This window comes from Triticum aestivum, chromosome 2B (genome assembly GCF_018294505.1).
Source record: "Triticum aestivum cultivar Chinese Spring chromosome 2B, IWGSC CS RefSeq v2.1, whole genome shotgun sequence".
Taxonomy (NCBI): Eukaryota; Viridiplantae; Streptophyta; class Magnoliopsida; order Poales; family Poaceae; genus Triticum; species Triticum aestivum.
The window spans coordinates 124,292,203-124,308,060 of record NC_057798.1 but is presented as its reverse complement, the minus strand read 5'-3'; the positions used below and the strand labels follow the sequence as shown (position 1 = coordinate 124,308,060).

General features: G+C 42.3%; 1 pseudogene; it reads left to right on the top strand.

The window, feature by feature from the left end:
• The first annotated feature begins 852 nt into the window (after positions 1–852).
• Positions 853–13,272, top strand: LOC123040777 (ABC transporter G family member 53-like; annotated as a pseudogene).
• Positions 13,273–15,858: the final 2,586 nt, after the last annotated feature.

Genomic DNA, 15,858 nt, shown 5'->3' with positions numbered 1-15,858 from the left:
TTTCAATATGCCTGAGACATAATCTTTTGGTCTAAATACTTTTACGCAACATGATTTGCCAAATACCATCCTCACTAAGAATTTGAACAACCATTTACTAAGTAGAGCCTCATTCTTGACCTGCGGGTCATGAATTCCAAGGCCACTTTGGTCTTTCGTCCTATGGGCCACACCACATTTGGTCAACACATTTTTTTTTCATTTTCCTTTTACCGAAAGAAACTAGATTTAAAATAGACTAGTCTTTGCAGAACCCTTTTGGGAGTCGGCAAAAAGAAAATATATAGAAAATCATATTTGTGAGAGGATAGAGTTAATCGAAACTGGCCGTCCTATATTGCATTATTTTATCCAATAATGAAGGCTATGATGCTACGCAGATGCCATTTGACAACGCTCATATTATTTTCGATTTTTTAAGATCAAATCTGCCAAGATCGCATGATAATCTCCCCGATAGTGTAGTAGTGTCAGGAGATATGGGGGGAAATACAAAGGCAAAAAATGAAATCAGCACCAGTATGTTTTCAAAACATGACGTGCACCGCACATCGACGAACCATATCGCGCGCTCCTTGAGATCCTTGTGTAATCTCCTGACACGGAACAAAAGCAAGGAACATAAGGATCCTTAACGAGCTGCCTCAAACAGCTCATTAATCCACCCTAGCACAGGAGTTGGCGGCCCCGCACAAAACAAATTCGTCCCAGCACTCTCGGCCGTTATCCCATAGACCGTGACGTCAAGGGGTACATTATTAGCTTCTTCCGCGTCCTCTCCTCCACCACTCTATATAAGTAACGATCTGTGTCTCCCGTGTAATCTCATTTCTAGCGCCAAGAAAGAAAGCACCCACCCTGTACGCACGCACGAGGGCACGATCTCCCCTGTCGGGTTTTCCTTTCGCCGCGTTGCCGTTTGCGGCGGCGGCGAGCGCGTCACTACAGATAACTAGATGGACGACGCCGGCGAGACACGCGCGTTCGGGCGCAGCCTGTTCTCGCGGTCGTCGCCGGACTATGACGAGGAGGAGGCACTGCGATGGGCGGCGCTGGAGAAGCTGCCCACCTACGACCGCGCCCGGACGGCGGTGCTGGCCATGCCGGGGGAGGGGCTCAAGGAGGTGAACGTGGAGAAGCTGAGCGCCCAGGAGAAGCACGCGCTGCTGCAGCTCGTCGCGTGGGTCGGCGATGACCACGAGCGCTTCCTCTCCAAGTTCAAGGACCGCCTCGACCGGTACGTGATGGACAATCTCGATTAATTGGTTCGTTCCTTCACTTGTGATGTTCTTTGTTGGTCGCGTGCAGAGTTGGGATTCAGCTGCCGACGATCGAGGTGAGATACGAGAACCTCAACGTGGAGGCACAGGCGCACGTTGGGAGCAGGGGGCTGCCCACCATCCTCAACACCTGTGCCAATGTACTGGAGGTACGTCAAACACAAGAAGAAAAGTACTATTGTACCTCTATTTCTACTAGTATGTATACACGTGCAACGCACGTCTTAATATAACAGAGTGATTTTCATAAAATGGAAAAGAAGTGACACATGTGCTAATAGATTCAAAGAAAATGAAATTATAGTGATGTATAAATGCCAATATTAGTTAAGTATTGTAAAAGCAGGAAGTAGTATTCATGCCATAAAACTGTTCATTTAAAAAGAACTGCATGTTGCTTCACTTTCTCCACATCCTTTTTTTTTTGAGAAATCTCCACATTCTTCTACTAAACCATCACGTCTGGGCTCAATCAAACCATCTGGTGGTCATGTGGCAACACGGCCCATTGGGGCCAGTTATGGGCTTCTTTTTTTTCTGTGCCCAGCACGTGATTGTTCTAGAACGCAGTAGAGGTAGCAGCAGTGTACTGTTCATGCGAATCCTGCTCATATTGGCCGTTGGATTTAAAAGACCAACAGTTATGATTGATGTTCTTAGTCCTACTCAAGACTCGTACACTATATAGTAGTATAGAAAATGCAAGGCGTTTCTACTTTGTATGCGTGCTTAGATGCTGGTGACCGTCTTGAAACAGGGCCTGGCAAATGCTCTTCACCTAACACCAAACAGGAAGCAGAAAATACCAATCCTTCACAATGTCAGTGGAATCATCAAGCCCCACAGGTAACATCTATACATGCTGTGCACTTGCCAAATCATCTCCATTAGACCATACGTTCAACCTCATCCCTTCCATTTTTAGGATGACCTTGCTTTTGGGCCCCCCGGCGCCGGGAAGACCTCACTGCTTTTGGCCTTGGCCGGAACTCTGCCTTCAAGTCTTAAGGTTTACTTTTTCATCAAGCTAATTCTGTTGTTGGTGCACCATAATTATAATAACTTGCACTTTTTTTACTAACACGAGGAAACATTTAAATCGCAAAAGATGACAGGGGACTTAACTTACAATGGGCATACTATGGATGAGTTTGTGCCACGGAGATCAGCCGCTTATGTCAGCCAACATGATATGCATATGGCCGAACTGACTGTCCGTGAGACTGTCAACTTCTCTGCAAAATGTCAAGGAATTGGTCACCGTTTTGGTAAGACCAAGTAACATGGAAACCTCAAGACTCATCACAGAAACATATCGCATTGAGTAGTAACTTATATCAAATTTCCTACTGAATGATCAGATATGCTAATGGAGCTATCCAGGAGAGAGAAGGAAGAACACATCAAACCAGACCCAGAAATAGATATCTACATGAAGGTACTACAGTTGTTACTACATTTTAAATCTTTTTTTTCGTAAAAAGGAGGTTTAACCCCACGGCATCTACATCATTACTATGCACACAGCCATATCTATTGAAATAAACAAAGAACAAGTCATATCATCCAGTACATTATGAAACATCCGGGGGATAAATGCCACAACCGACTTATAATAAGAAACATGCCTACACACATTGCGTATTAATAAAACGCCATCCAAATCAGTTGAATATGTCCACTGCAATCATCTCCCATCGGTTGAATCGAAACTCCATATGCTCATGCGCTTCCGCACGCTGAAGTAAGGACCGTATGAGGTGACCTACAAATAAGTTGGTATCTTTGTTCTATTAAAAGCACAGTCAATACAGCACCTCCATAATCCCAGAGAAAAGTGCACACTCCCACATGATGTGTGCTTTAATCTTAGGACGAACCCCATCCAACCAGTTGCCGAACAAACTATACTAGTAGGTTGAAAGCTAAAAGAATCATACGTCAAAGAAGGTTGGTGAATATACACGAAATAAATAGATGTTGATTTGTTTCCTTTTGATGAACAAAGTAACATTCTTTTACTTTCTTGTCACACATGTTTTCCAAAATTATCCTTTGTTAGGATAGCCCCTCCATACAAAGCCGACATGTTATCCTATTCTTGAGCAGTACCTTCATTTTCCAAATATATGTCCTACGAAAGATGGGGCCGGTATTTATGAGATCCACATACAAAGATCGTACCAAGAGGACTCCAGAAGAATGCAACCACCATCAAAAGAATTCGGTTTGTTGCTTAAGTTGACTTACATCAACTATCTTAATAAATGGAGCCACGAAATCCACTTATCCCCGATCAAAGATCGAAGAAACTCGACACTCAACGAGGTTGTACCTAATAATGTACTAACAAAAGCCTCTTTTCATTGCACAATATTATATAGGTTTGGGTATTGCAAGGCCAAAGGTGTATGTTCCAGCCATGTATCCTCCTAGAATCCCGTGGTACATCCATCACCCACAATAAAATTGCCTCTACAAAAGAATGTAGACTTGATACTTAACAAGCCTTTCCATAATGGTGAGTTTGTCGGTTGCGCCTTTACTTGAGGCAAAGTCATTTGTTGCGTAGCAACTTTAACCACACACCATCTTTTCCTCTATTAGAAGCTTATATAGCCACTTGCTAGGTAAGTAATTGTTCTTAACTTCAAGGTGTGCAATTTCTATCCCCCCTTGGTGTTTTGGCATACATAGGATATCCCACTATGCCAAGTGGTACTTTGTTTCTATATTCATCAATCTGACAAAAGAATCTGGAGCGATAAAAATCAAGTCTTTTTCGTACCCCTTTGGTATTTTGAAGAACGAGAGCATGTAAATAGGTAAACTCTTGAGCATAGAATTAACTATAATTAATCATCCTCAATACACTTCCACTCTTTGTTTGTAAAGGTTAACCAGAAGAAAAGGCCATGAGTTTTAGTTTCCAATAATTGTGCTTCTTTTCAAACCTATCCTCAATACACTTCCACTGTTTGTTTGTAAGTTTCAAAAAATGAACAGGTATTCTGAGGTACCGAAATGGAACCTACCAACCGCGCATATTGTTTCTTATAGTGATTCTTCTATTATTTGGCACGTCCAAAATAGAAGACTTCACTCTTGTGGAAGTTAATTTTAAGCCCCTATAATTGCTCAAAGAGGGAAAGTATCAGTTTCATATTTACGACTGTGTCCATATCATACTCTATAAAAACAATAGTTTCATCCGCATACTAGAAGATGGAGACGCCCGGGATGAGACCACCCACCTTTCCACCCTCCTTAGCCCTTTCTACAAGGACCCCCGGCGTCGAAAATAATGTTGAAAAGAATTGGAGATATAGGATCCCCTTTTAACAACCCCTCCCGGTCTTGAAAGTAATGAGCTACGTAGTCATTTACTTTCACCCCAATGCTGACCCCGAATAAACTTATGCACTTGCTGCCGTGAGGCTATATCAAAACCCTTCATGCACGGAGCTTGTTGGAAGATAGAACATTTGACTTTATCATAGGCTTTCTCAAAGTCCACTATAAAGATAACTCCGTCAAGTTTCTTCAAGCGTAACTCATGAATTTTCTCTTGTAGGACTACTACCCCTTCTAGGATATGTTGTCCAGGGCATGAATGAAATTTGAGTAGAGAGACCACAATGTGCTCTATTGCAGTTAGTCTCTATTTATACCCACTTTGGTAAAAAAAACTAACATTGAGCAGACAAATTGGACGAAATTGTGTAAATCCGCATGGCGTCCTCCTTCTTTGGCAACAACATGATGATATCAAAGTTGAGCATAAACAGTCGAAATTACCCATTAAATAATTCCACAAACAATGTCATACATTATCCTTTTATAGTCCCCCAACATTTCTGGTAGAATTTCATCGAGAACCCATCTAGTCATGGTGCTTTATTGCTCTTCATTTGCGAGATGGCTTAAAACATCTTCATTCCCATAAAAGGCGTTGCAAAAACCACGTCTCTCTTCCGGCGAAAGTTGTGGAATATCATGAGTAATGTCCTCATCCATCAACATGAAGGTGGACTCTGAGGAGCCAAATAGCCTTATATAATAAATAGAGATAAGATTTGAGATTTTCCTACCCCACAATCATCCCCTTGTCTTGCACTAATTGGACAGTTTTCTTTTTGGGGTGTGGCTCATGGTCAAATGGAAGAATTTAGTATTATTGTCACCTTCCCTAACGTACCTCACTTTGGCACGGTCTGGTCATTTGGTTTATTCCTCTCTTGTGAGTTTGCCAATGTTCACCTCAGCCTCGTGTTTGGCAGCACATTCTGTCGGTATGAGGTGGGTTCATTCAGCCTTAATATCTAAAACATCAGTAAGTTGAAGGAACCTTTATTTTTATTTTTTATAAGCACAGCTAGAATTCTTAGCCAACCTCGTAAGAATTGTGTAATATGCCGGATTTTAAATTGTCACCTTCCTACATTAGTTCCACCACGTGTTTATTTTTCTCATTCTTTGTCCATCATCTGAACGAAGCATTCCCTCTCTAACCACAATAGCTCAAAAGAGAAAGTTGCTTCGTTCCTTATGTTAGCGGACCTCACCGGAGTCCAAAAGAAGTGGTGTGTGATGAGAAAGTAGCCTTTGCAAGGCCTATACTGCCACAAGAGATTTTTTTGCTCCAACTCAACACTACACACAATCCAATTTCTCATAGCTAGTTCACTTCATTAGTTCACTTAATTCAATGGTTGAGACATGGTACGTTTATATGTAAAGTTTTATGCATATCAATCTTTCATTTTTCTTATCTAGGCTGCTGCAACAGGAGATCAGAAAGCTGAGGTGGTCACAAATCACATACTAAAGGTGCATGCGAATTACTTATTTATAGCCCAGTTGTAATTTACATTGAATTACACAATTATAATAAGAATGATACCAAGTTCCTTTATTTAATTTCACAAAAAGTTCTAAGAAATGAAAAGTGATCACACTACTAATTCTTTAATTTCACTCGTTTGAATTATTGAAGGTCTTAGGGTTGGATATCTGTGCTGATATAATGATAGGAAACAATATGTTGCGAGGCATATCAGGAGGGCAAAAAAAGAGAGTAACTACAGGTAAATGTAGTCTGAAAATAAGAAACTTATGAGATGCTTATGTGTTATTACATAACTAAATTACTTTGTACTCCTATACAATCAAACTCACCCATTCTACGACATGGTTCTGCAGCTGAGATGCTCGTCACACCCGGACGAGCCCTTTTCATGGACGAGATATCAACTGGACTTGATAGCTCGACAACCTTCCAGATTGTGAACTCCATCCAACAAACAATCCACATTATTGGTGGAACAGCAGTCATTGCCTTACTACAACCTGCACCAGAGACATATGAATTGTTTGATGATATAATTCTCCTTTCGGATGGTCATGTTGTCTATAATGGCCCTCGAAAATATGTTCTCGAGTTCTTTGAAATAATGGGATTCAAATGTCCCAAGCGAAAAGGCGTAGCTGACTTCCTGCAAGAAGTGAGTGTAATCAACTTGTTGTATGAAGTTTTCCATGATCGTGGGTCTATTTTAAAGTGCATTATCGTGAATTACCTTCAAAATATAAAACTTTAAATTTCTAGGAATTTTCATAATGCAGAAGTGTGCTCACAAGTGAAACAAATGGATCAACATATTTTTATATTTCTTACGGTTTGCGTCTTTAGCAAAATATGGCAAGTTGCAATAGTTCTAGAAAATTGTGATAAGTTTTGATTTTTTTTCGTCCAAAAAAACTTGGGATTTTTGTAATAGCAGAATCATAAATGGCTAACGTGTTAAAGTTTGACTAACTATAACTGGAAATGTATAGGTTACATCAATAAAAGATCAAGGACAATACTGGATAAACAATGATGAGACATACAGATTTGTTCCGGTCAAGGAGTTTGCGGAGGCATTTCAATCTTTCCACGTTGGTCAAGCTATAAGGAGTGAGTTAGATGTGCCATTTGACAAGGACAAAAGTCATCCCACAGCTCTAAAAAAATCACAATATGGTGCCAGCATGAAGGAACTACTCAAAGCTAATATCAACAGAGAGATATTGCTCATGAAGAGGAATTCCTTTGTGTATATATTCAAGGCAACTCAGGTGATGATTCTAAAATCAAAATATGCAGAAGTTCAACACTAAATGACTTCTTTGGTATTCGTAGAAAAGTATAGAAGAACATAACATACATTATCTTATTATTTATCCTTTTTTTAGTTGACACTCTTGGCAATCATTGCAATGACCGTATTTCTGCGCATCAATATGCATCGTGACTCGGTAACAGATGGACGGATATACATGGGTGCTATCTTCTTTGGGATCTTGATGATAATGTTCAATGGGTTTGCAGAAGTAGGTCTAACTACTGTAAAGCTCCCGGTTTTTTTCAAGCAACGGGATCTTCTCTTCTTTCCAGCATGGACATACTCGTTGACGTCATGGATCATCAAGACCCCCCTCTCCTTGCTCAATGCAACAATTTGGGTTGGGATAACATACTATGGTATTGGATTTGATCCCAACATACAAAGGTAAGTGGGAATTTTAAGATCAATGATTTTTTTACCACTTATGCTTCGGTACACCCCCCTAAACAAATCAACGGTTGAGATTACCCATACCCCTTTGTAATAAAGGGCGAGATGCTCTTTTTAATGTGTTGCACAAGCTAATGAAAATAATGCAATGCTACAGATTTTTTAGACAACTCCTACTGCTCTTCTTAGTGAACGAGGCATTTTCTGGACTCTTCCGCTTCATTGCTGGCCTTGCAAGGCAGCATGTTATTGCAAACACCATCGCTTCCTCCTGCATGTTAATTTTTATGCTCACCGGTGGATTCGTCATGGCAAGAGGTATGCAAAAGTGGTTAAGCTGAAGTCCTAAAAAGATGTTTGAAGTGTCCAGCTGAGAAAACTTGGAAGGGGGTTAGCCCAGTTACAAAAAGCTGAGAAAACTTAGAAAGAATTTCCGGAGTTTAGTTATGTTAGCCCCCATTGGATGTGTTATCGGTCAATCATAAATTACATGAAAATATTTGTATGATTTAACAGACAATGTGAAGAATTTGTGGATATGGGGATACTGGATATCACCCTTGATGTATGCACAAAATGCCCTATCGGTGAATGAGTTCTTAGGTCATAGCTGGAACAAGGTAAATAGACTTATGTGTAAGGATAAACAATCATGTCTCTGAATATGTATGTCTAAAGCATATTTTTAATGATATACTACAGACAAACCCCAGTTTCAAAGGACCACTTGGAAGACTAGTTCTGGAATCTCAAGGGATTTTTCCTGATACAAAGTGGTACTGGATTGGTGTTGGTGCCTTGCTCGGATATGTGCTGCTATTTAATATCCTCTACAGTGTTTGCCTCACATTCCTCGATTGTGAGTCCAAAATAAATTTTATTTAGAATGCAAATAGATAGCTAACTTGCAATTTTTCAAACAACGCTGTAAATTCTAATCTCATACATTCTCCTATCTGCAGCATTTGACAACAACCAGCCAACAGTATCTGAAGAAACATTGAAGATAAAACAAGCTAATCTCATTGGTGAACTTTTAGAAGCATCATCGAGACGATGGGTTAACAACAGTACAATGGCATCTAGAGGTACTTATTGGTTCTATATTAATCAATCTAAGGAAGATATAAGATAAAAATGGACAGCTAGAAAAGCTCAATAACGTGACTTCCAAATCTGATAGTTGAGGTTTAATTCAAAATTATAACACTTGCATATGCCTACTAGATACTGCGGACGAGAGCAATGACAAATCAAATTCCAACCACACAACTGTGAGTTCTAGTCCATGCAAGAAAGGAATGGTCCTCCATTTTGTACCTCTCTCTATCACATTCGATGATATAAAATACAGTGTAGACATGCCAGAGGTATTTTCTTTATGGAACTTCTTAGGATACAGTTATACTCATATGTCCAATATGTAGAACATACATGAGTAAAAACATCACACATCATTTCTTTATCCAACATAAACTATAGGAAATCAAAGAACAAGGTGTGGCGGAGAGCCGACTGGAATTATTGAAAGGTGTCAGTGGTTCATTTAGGCCAGGAGTACTCACAGCTCTTATGGGGGTCAGTGGTGCCGGTAAGACAACACTGATGGATGTGTTGGTTGGACGGAAGACCACTGGATACATAGAGGGCAACATTACAATCTCTGGATATCCAAAGAAGCAAGAAACTTTTGCTCGTGTATCAGGTTACTGTGAGCAGAACGACATTCATTCACCAAATGTGACTGTGTATGAATCACTTGCATTCTCTGCATGGCTTCGATTACCTGCCAATGTTGAGTCCTCAACAAGAAAGGTTTGCAAAGAACAAACAAAATACTTTCTTTGAATATTTTCATAGTATAGAAGTACATATATTAGAAAAGTATATGAAACATGATTAATTGAGAAGACTTGTATTATCAACTAACAAGGTTCAGTAAAAAGAATTGTCAACTGATATTACAAGGTAATGCCATGTAAAGTGAAAACTGGATCACAATAGAATTTAAGTCGAAATGTCCGAGAAACATATTTGGAAGTGCTTGTCGATCACATTTACGTACTAGTCATATCTTGGTAAGGGAGACCATATCTACTATCTACTTGAACACATGAAACCGTGTGCAGATGTTCATTGATGAGGTCATGGAGCTAGTGGAACTTAACCCCTTAAAAAATGCATTGGTTGGATTGCCTGGTGTGAGTGGATTGTCAACTGAGCAGAGGAAAAGGCTAACAATAGCAGTGGAGCTAGTTGCTAACCCTTCTATTATTTTCATGGATGAACCAACATCTGGACTGGATGCACGGGCAGCAGCCATTGTCATGAGAGCAATAAGGAATACTGTAGATACAGGAAGGACTGTTGTGTGCACCATTCACCAACCGAGCATCGACATATTCGAGTCTTTTGATGAGGTACTAACAGTGTGTACACACATTAAAGGGTAAAAAAACTAAAGCAACATATGAGCAATTCATAATGTTTCTGAACCGTTTTAATACATGATGGTTTGTGTGTCTTTGCAGCTCTTCCTAATGAAACGAGGAGGTGAAGAGATTTATGTAGGCCCACTAGGTCGGCACTCGTGTGAATTGATCCGATATTTAGAGGTGATGAAAGGAAACATAAATTAGTCTATGTTTACATATGAAGTGTCATACTAAACAAAGTTACTGAATTGCTTTGGTTCTACACAGGCTATTGAAAATATCAGTAAGATTAAAGACGGCCACAATCCTGCAACATGGATGCTGGAAGTTACCAGTACAACACAAGAACATATAACCGGGATTAACTTTAGTCATGTATACAAGAATTCTGAATTATATCGGTACTTTTCTTGTTTCATAACTACATAATTTAATAACTTCATAATGTCATGCTGAAAACAATAGCCATAATACAATTTGATTTAAGCCATGAGATCTTATATTTCAAAAAAAGAGCAATAATTAATATATTTTAACAAATATGCATGACTTAAAATATATTGAAATCATAGATCACCCATTCTAAAAGCATGATAATACTGATGTGTCAATTTGATCTTCTGCAACTGAAGTTCCTATATGTCTGACAAAGACAATTGACAAAATAGTTGTTTACAATGTGCACTAATATTATCGGTTTTATTGCATCTCAGGAGGAACAAAAAATTAATAAAGGAGCTAAGCACACCTACTGAAGGTTCAAGTGACCTATCCTTTCCAACCCAATACTCACAAACCTTCATCACACAGAGTTTTGCTTGCCTGTGGAAGCAAAGTCTGTCATACTGGAGAAACCCTCCGTATACCCTTGTGAAGTACTTCTATACTATAATACTTGCACTGTTGTTTGGGACAATGTTCTGGGGTATTGGCAGAAAAAGGTAACATCATATATAATAAATTAAAGCAATTACATGATTGTATATATGATACTCCCTCCATCCCATATAGTTGTCTTAGATTTGTCGAGATTAATTCAGTATAGAGGTAATACTTGTTAAGGAGACTACTTATGGTTCCCACCTTTACTCTTGCAGACACAATCAACAAGACTTATTCAGCGCCATGGGTTCCATGTATTCCACAATTCTGTTCATGGGGGTGCAGAACTCTACCTCAGTTCAGCCGGTTGTGGCTGTTGAGCGCACAGTCTTTTACAGGGAAAGTGCGGCTCGCATGTACTCACCTTTGCCATATGCGTTGGGACAGGTAAATTTTCTTTGCATTAACTTTCACCGTAGTTATGTAATGTCTCGACCAAACTCACTGGTTCACCCGCCGATTTTTGGCTATTGCACCTAGGATCTAGACTGGTCCCGCACCGATTTTTGGTTGTTGCACCTGGGATCTAGACTAGTCCCACATACCAACATTAGTCTTTTCTGTGTATTTTTCCTCACTCATGTGCATCTGGAATCAACTTTTCAGTCAATCACCTATCCTCAAATTGCTCCAAGGGGTCAACTTTCTGGTCGGTCACCCATCCTTAAATTGCTCTAAGTCAAGCACGCTTAACTTGAGGTTCCTTGAGGATGGACTTCCGAAAAAGAAGTCGCACCTTGTTGATATGAGTAATCTATCATTCCTATTAAACCCGAATGTCATAAGTAATTTTATAGGCCAAATAAAAACAAAACTTTGGAGTTTAACGAACAAAAGGCATCGCATTTTCATGTATAGCATCATAAATGAATGCAAGCATGTATTCTTCTTCTTCTTCTTCTTCTTGTGTTCTGGAGTGGGTTGATACCATACTTCAATTGATTATTGTATGTGGTGGTAATTTGCTTTATATATAAGGTGGGGCGAAAAGCATTTTCGGTGAAATGATCAAGATAATATTGAATTACAGCTAGAAAAGATGGTATAGATAGTTTAACAAATATCTAAGTGGAAAGCAACGGTAAAAAAATGATAAGAACTAACATCCTTCCCTTTGCAGGTTGTAATTGAACTTCCATATATCCTTGTCCAGTCCTTAATATATGGTATTCTAGTATATGCTATGATTGGGTTCGAGTGGACAGTTGCCAAGTTCTTTTGGTACATGTTCTTCATGTACTTCACTCTAGCTTACTTCACATTTTATGGAATGATGTCGATGGGCCTGACCTCAAACTACAATGTTGCCTCTATTGCTTCCACGGCGTTCTTTGCTCTCTGGAACCTTTTCTCGGGATTTATTATACCAAGAACTGTAAGTATACTAGTTTCTCTCGATGTTTTAACTTTCTATACTTCCCCTTCTAACCAATAAACAAAAGTTTCTCCTTCTTTTCCAAATATTATTCAAACTCTTATTCAAAAAGTGATACTATGTGAACTGGCTACTTTGCTCTACAGAGAATCCCAATATGGTGGAGATGGTACTATTGGCTCAACCCTATTGCATGGACACTCAATGGTCTAGTCACTTCACAGTATGGAGATGTAACAGAAGAATTTGATAATGGAGTGCGAGTATCTGATTTTGTAGAAAGCTACTTTGGGTACCATCAGGACTTCCTGTGGGTAGTAGCTAATGTGGTTGTCTTATTTGCTGTTCTCTTTGCTTTCCTTTTCGGACTCTCAGTCAAGCTATTTAACTTTGAAAAGAGATAAGTGATCAAGGAAGAGCATATCCAAGTTTGATCGAAGACTGCTAGCAGATACAATACAATTGGACTATGTCCTTTTAGTTGTATTGGATACATGTGAATACTACTGGGAATATTAGACAATTTCATGATTAATTCTACAATATAAATCATGATTAAAGTAACTATTAGCATGTATACCTCTAGCATACTAGATGGATTGAACAACATCGTACATGTAGCAGCAACCATAATTAGGGAGTAGATCGAAATACGCAATCGTTTGTAGATGAAAATAGTTGTGGTTACTGACGAGGCAATGTTATTGTCGACAATGTTATCGACGACTGGTTGAAGCAGATGTGTGATGTGTCCCTGCGTAACTTGGAAGGAAGGAGATGTGTAGCGCTTTAAAACCTAATTTGCCCTCTCCTAGTACAAGATCACAAGAGCAAGATGTTCGGACCTGCTCTCTAAGTCGTTAGTGCATGCCTACATTTGGGATGGAGTAGATTAGCATGGCAACACGAACAATAAGAGGAGTGAAAACCCTATCTCAATTTTTTATGTATTTGGAGATGTCCCATAGGGCTTTATACTCTTATAAAGGATGTTAGCGTGGGCTCTACGATGGCAAAGAGGCCCTCCGCCATCCGTTTCCTTCTGGCTTGATGCGAGGTCCACTCGAGGGCGATGTGAGATATCTGATCTGTCCGGACTGCTCAAATCCAGGCGACCTGGCTTGGCGGACCATGACGGGCGGACCGCAAGTGCGCACGGGACCACAATCATGCAGCAGCTCGCATCGCGCCTGCACCCAAGCGTGATGGTCTGGCTGGACCCGCATGTTGGCATTTCGCACCTGGCAGCTGGTTTGGTCGCTGCAGTTGGGATGTGTGGTGCACGCTCTTGCGCCATCCGCATCGAGCCATCTGTTCCGCAGTGGCATGCCATGAGGGCCTCTTGGGGGTTCTCCGCGGCGTCTGATCTGCTCGGATTGCATGCACCTGGACGACCCGGCTGGGTGGTCCTTGACAAGTGAAATGCGGGGTACACACGGGCCACCTTCATGGGGTGGTTTTGGTTGCGGCCTATCATGCACGAAAGCCGAGGCTGACGCCTCCTATCAGTGACGCACACCCGCTGCCGGGTGGAGTCTCTGGCGCCAAGCGGCCGCCCATCTGGGATCCTGTGTTGGTGAGGGTGCCATTTGTGTCGTCCGGTGCACGATGGCCTCCCACGGCTGGCTCCCTGGCGCGGTCTGCACTGTCCGATCGACATGACGGCCCACACCTGACCATGCTCCCTTTGGGGTCCATGAAGTGTGCCCCGGTAGCACGATCGGGGCCACGTGTCTGCGGGGATTTTTGTCGCGCTCGTGTGCGTGGTCCAGCCCACTTCCTCTTATGTGTCGGGCAAGACAGGTTTGTCTGTCTGTGCCACTTACCCTGGGTATGCTTGGGTGAAGTGCATTCTCTTCTCGATGGGCTTCCTCGTTCGCGGGAGCCAGGTCGGGCGTGACCGCTGGCCGTGAGGTGCTCGACCTCTTAGAGTCGCGGTGAGGTGAGTGCGGTTTTGGTTTTCTACAAGGTCGATTTAATTTTCCTGTAAATTTATCGTTTTATGCTATTTATTGGACGAGGAGCACGCTGCCCTTCCTCTCGCTTCATTCTGCGGGCGCTTCTTCAAGCTTACCCGACATTTCCGGCTTCGAGCTTACTCGGCGTTACCGGCTTTAAGCTTACTCAGTGTCGTCGGCTTCCACTTTGTGTTGTTGTCAGGGTATCTTTCGGTTTCCTCAGTGTGCGTACTTCAGTTGTCATGACGCTGGCCCCGGGCGCACTAGGTGGTCCACCAGTCATGGGCCTCCCAACTGGGTCGCTCGGGTCTTAGTCGTCCAGGCAGATTAGACGGGCTCGGAGCCGCCTGAAAACCCACAAGTGTAAGGGATTAGTTGTAACCTTTTCAATAAATAAGAGTGTCAAACCCAACGATGAGCTAAAGGTATAATTAATAATCTCTTAATGTAACGCTCCAGATGTAACTTTCCATATTTGTATCCAACTCTTGCCGTCTCCGGCGCTAAGTTATATCTATTTCTCGGGTTTGGGTCTTTGTCTCCGTGTGTTGTTTTCTTTTTCGTGCATCTCTTATCATGTCATCACGTGCATTGCATTTGCATACATGTTCATCTCATGCATTCGAGCATTTTCCCCGTTGTCCGTTTTGCATTCCGGCGTTTCGTTCTCCTCCGGTGGTCATTTCTACCTTTCTTTCTTGCGTGGGGTTTAAACATTTCCAGATTGGACCGAGTCTTGCCAAGCGGCCTTGGTTTACTACCGGTAGATCGCCTGTCAAGTTTCGGGTCATTTGGACTTCGTTTGATACTCCAACGGTTAACCGAGGGACTGAAAAGGCCTCGTGTGTGTTGCAGCCCAACACCCCCCAAATTTGGCCCAAAACCCACCAAACTCTGCTCCATGTCCTAGAGCGTTCGATCACGATCGTGTGGGCGAAAACCGCACCTCATTTGGACTCTCCTAGCTCCCTCTATGCCTATATATACACCCCTCCGTTTTCGGATCTCTCCCTCTCCCCGAAACCCTAAAAAAAAAAACATCCCCGCCAGATCCGCGCCGACGGACGTGTCCGCCCCCGGCCGGACATCGTCCGCCCGCCGCCGCCATCCAACCCGCCGCCGCCACGTGTCCCCGCGGGACCGCATCGCCGCCGCCGTCCCGGCCCGGGAGGCCCAGGAGGGGCCCCCGCGAGCCCGCGCCCCCGCGCCTCCTCCTTCCCCGAGCGCCGCCGCCTTCCGCGCCTCCGGCGACCGGCGCCGCCGCGGGACGCCGTCGCCGCCACCGCACCGGCCGCCGCCGTGCCGGACCCCGCCGCCCGTCCGCTCCTCGCCGCGCGCCCGCGCCCCCGGGGCCGCGCCCTCGTCCGC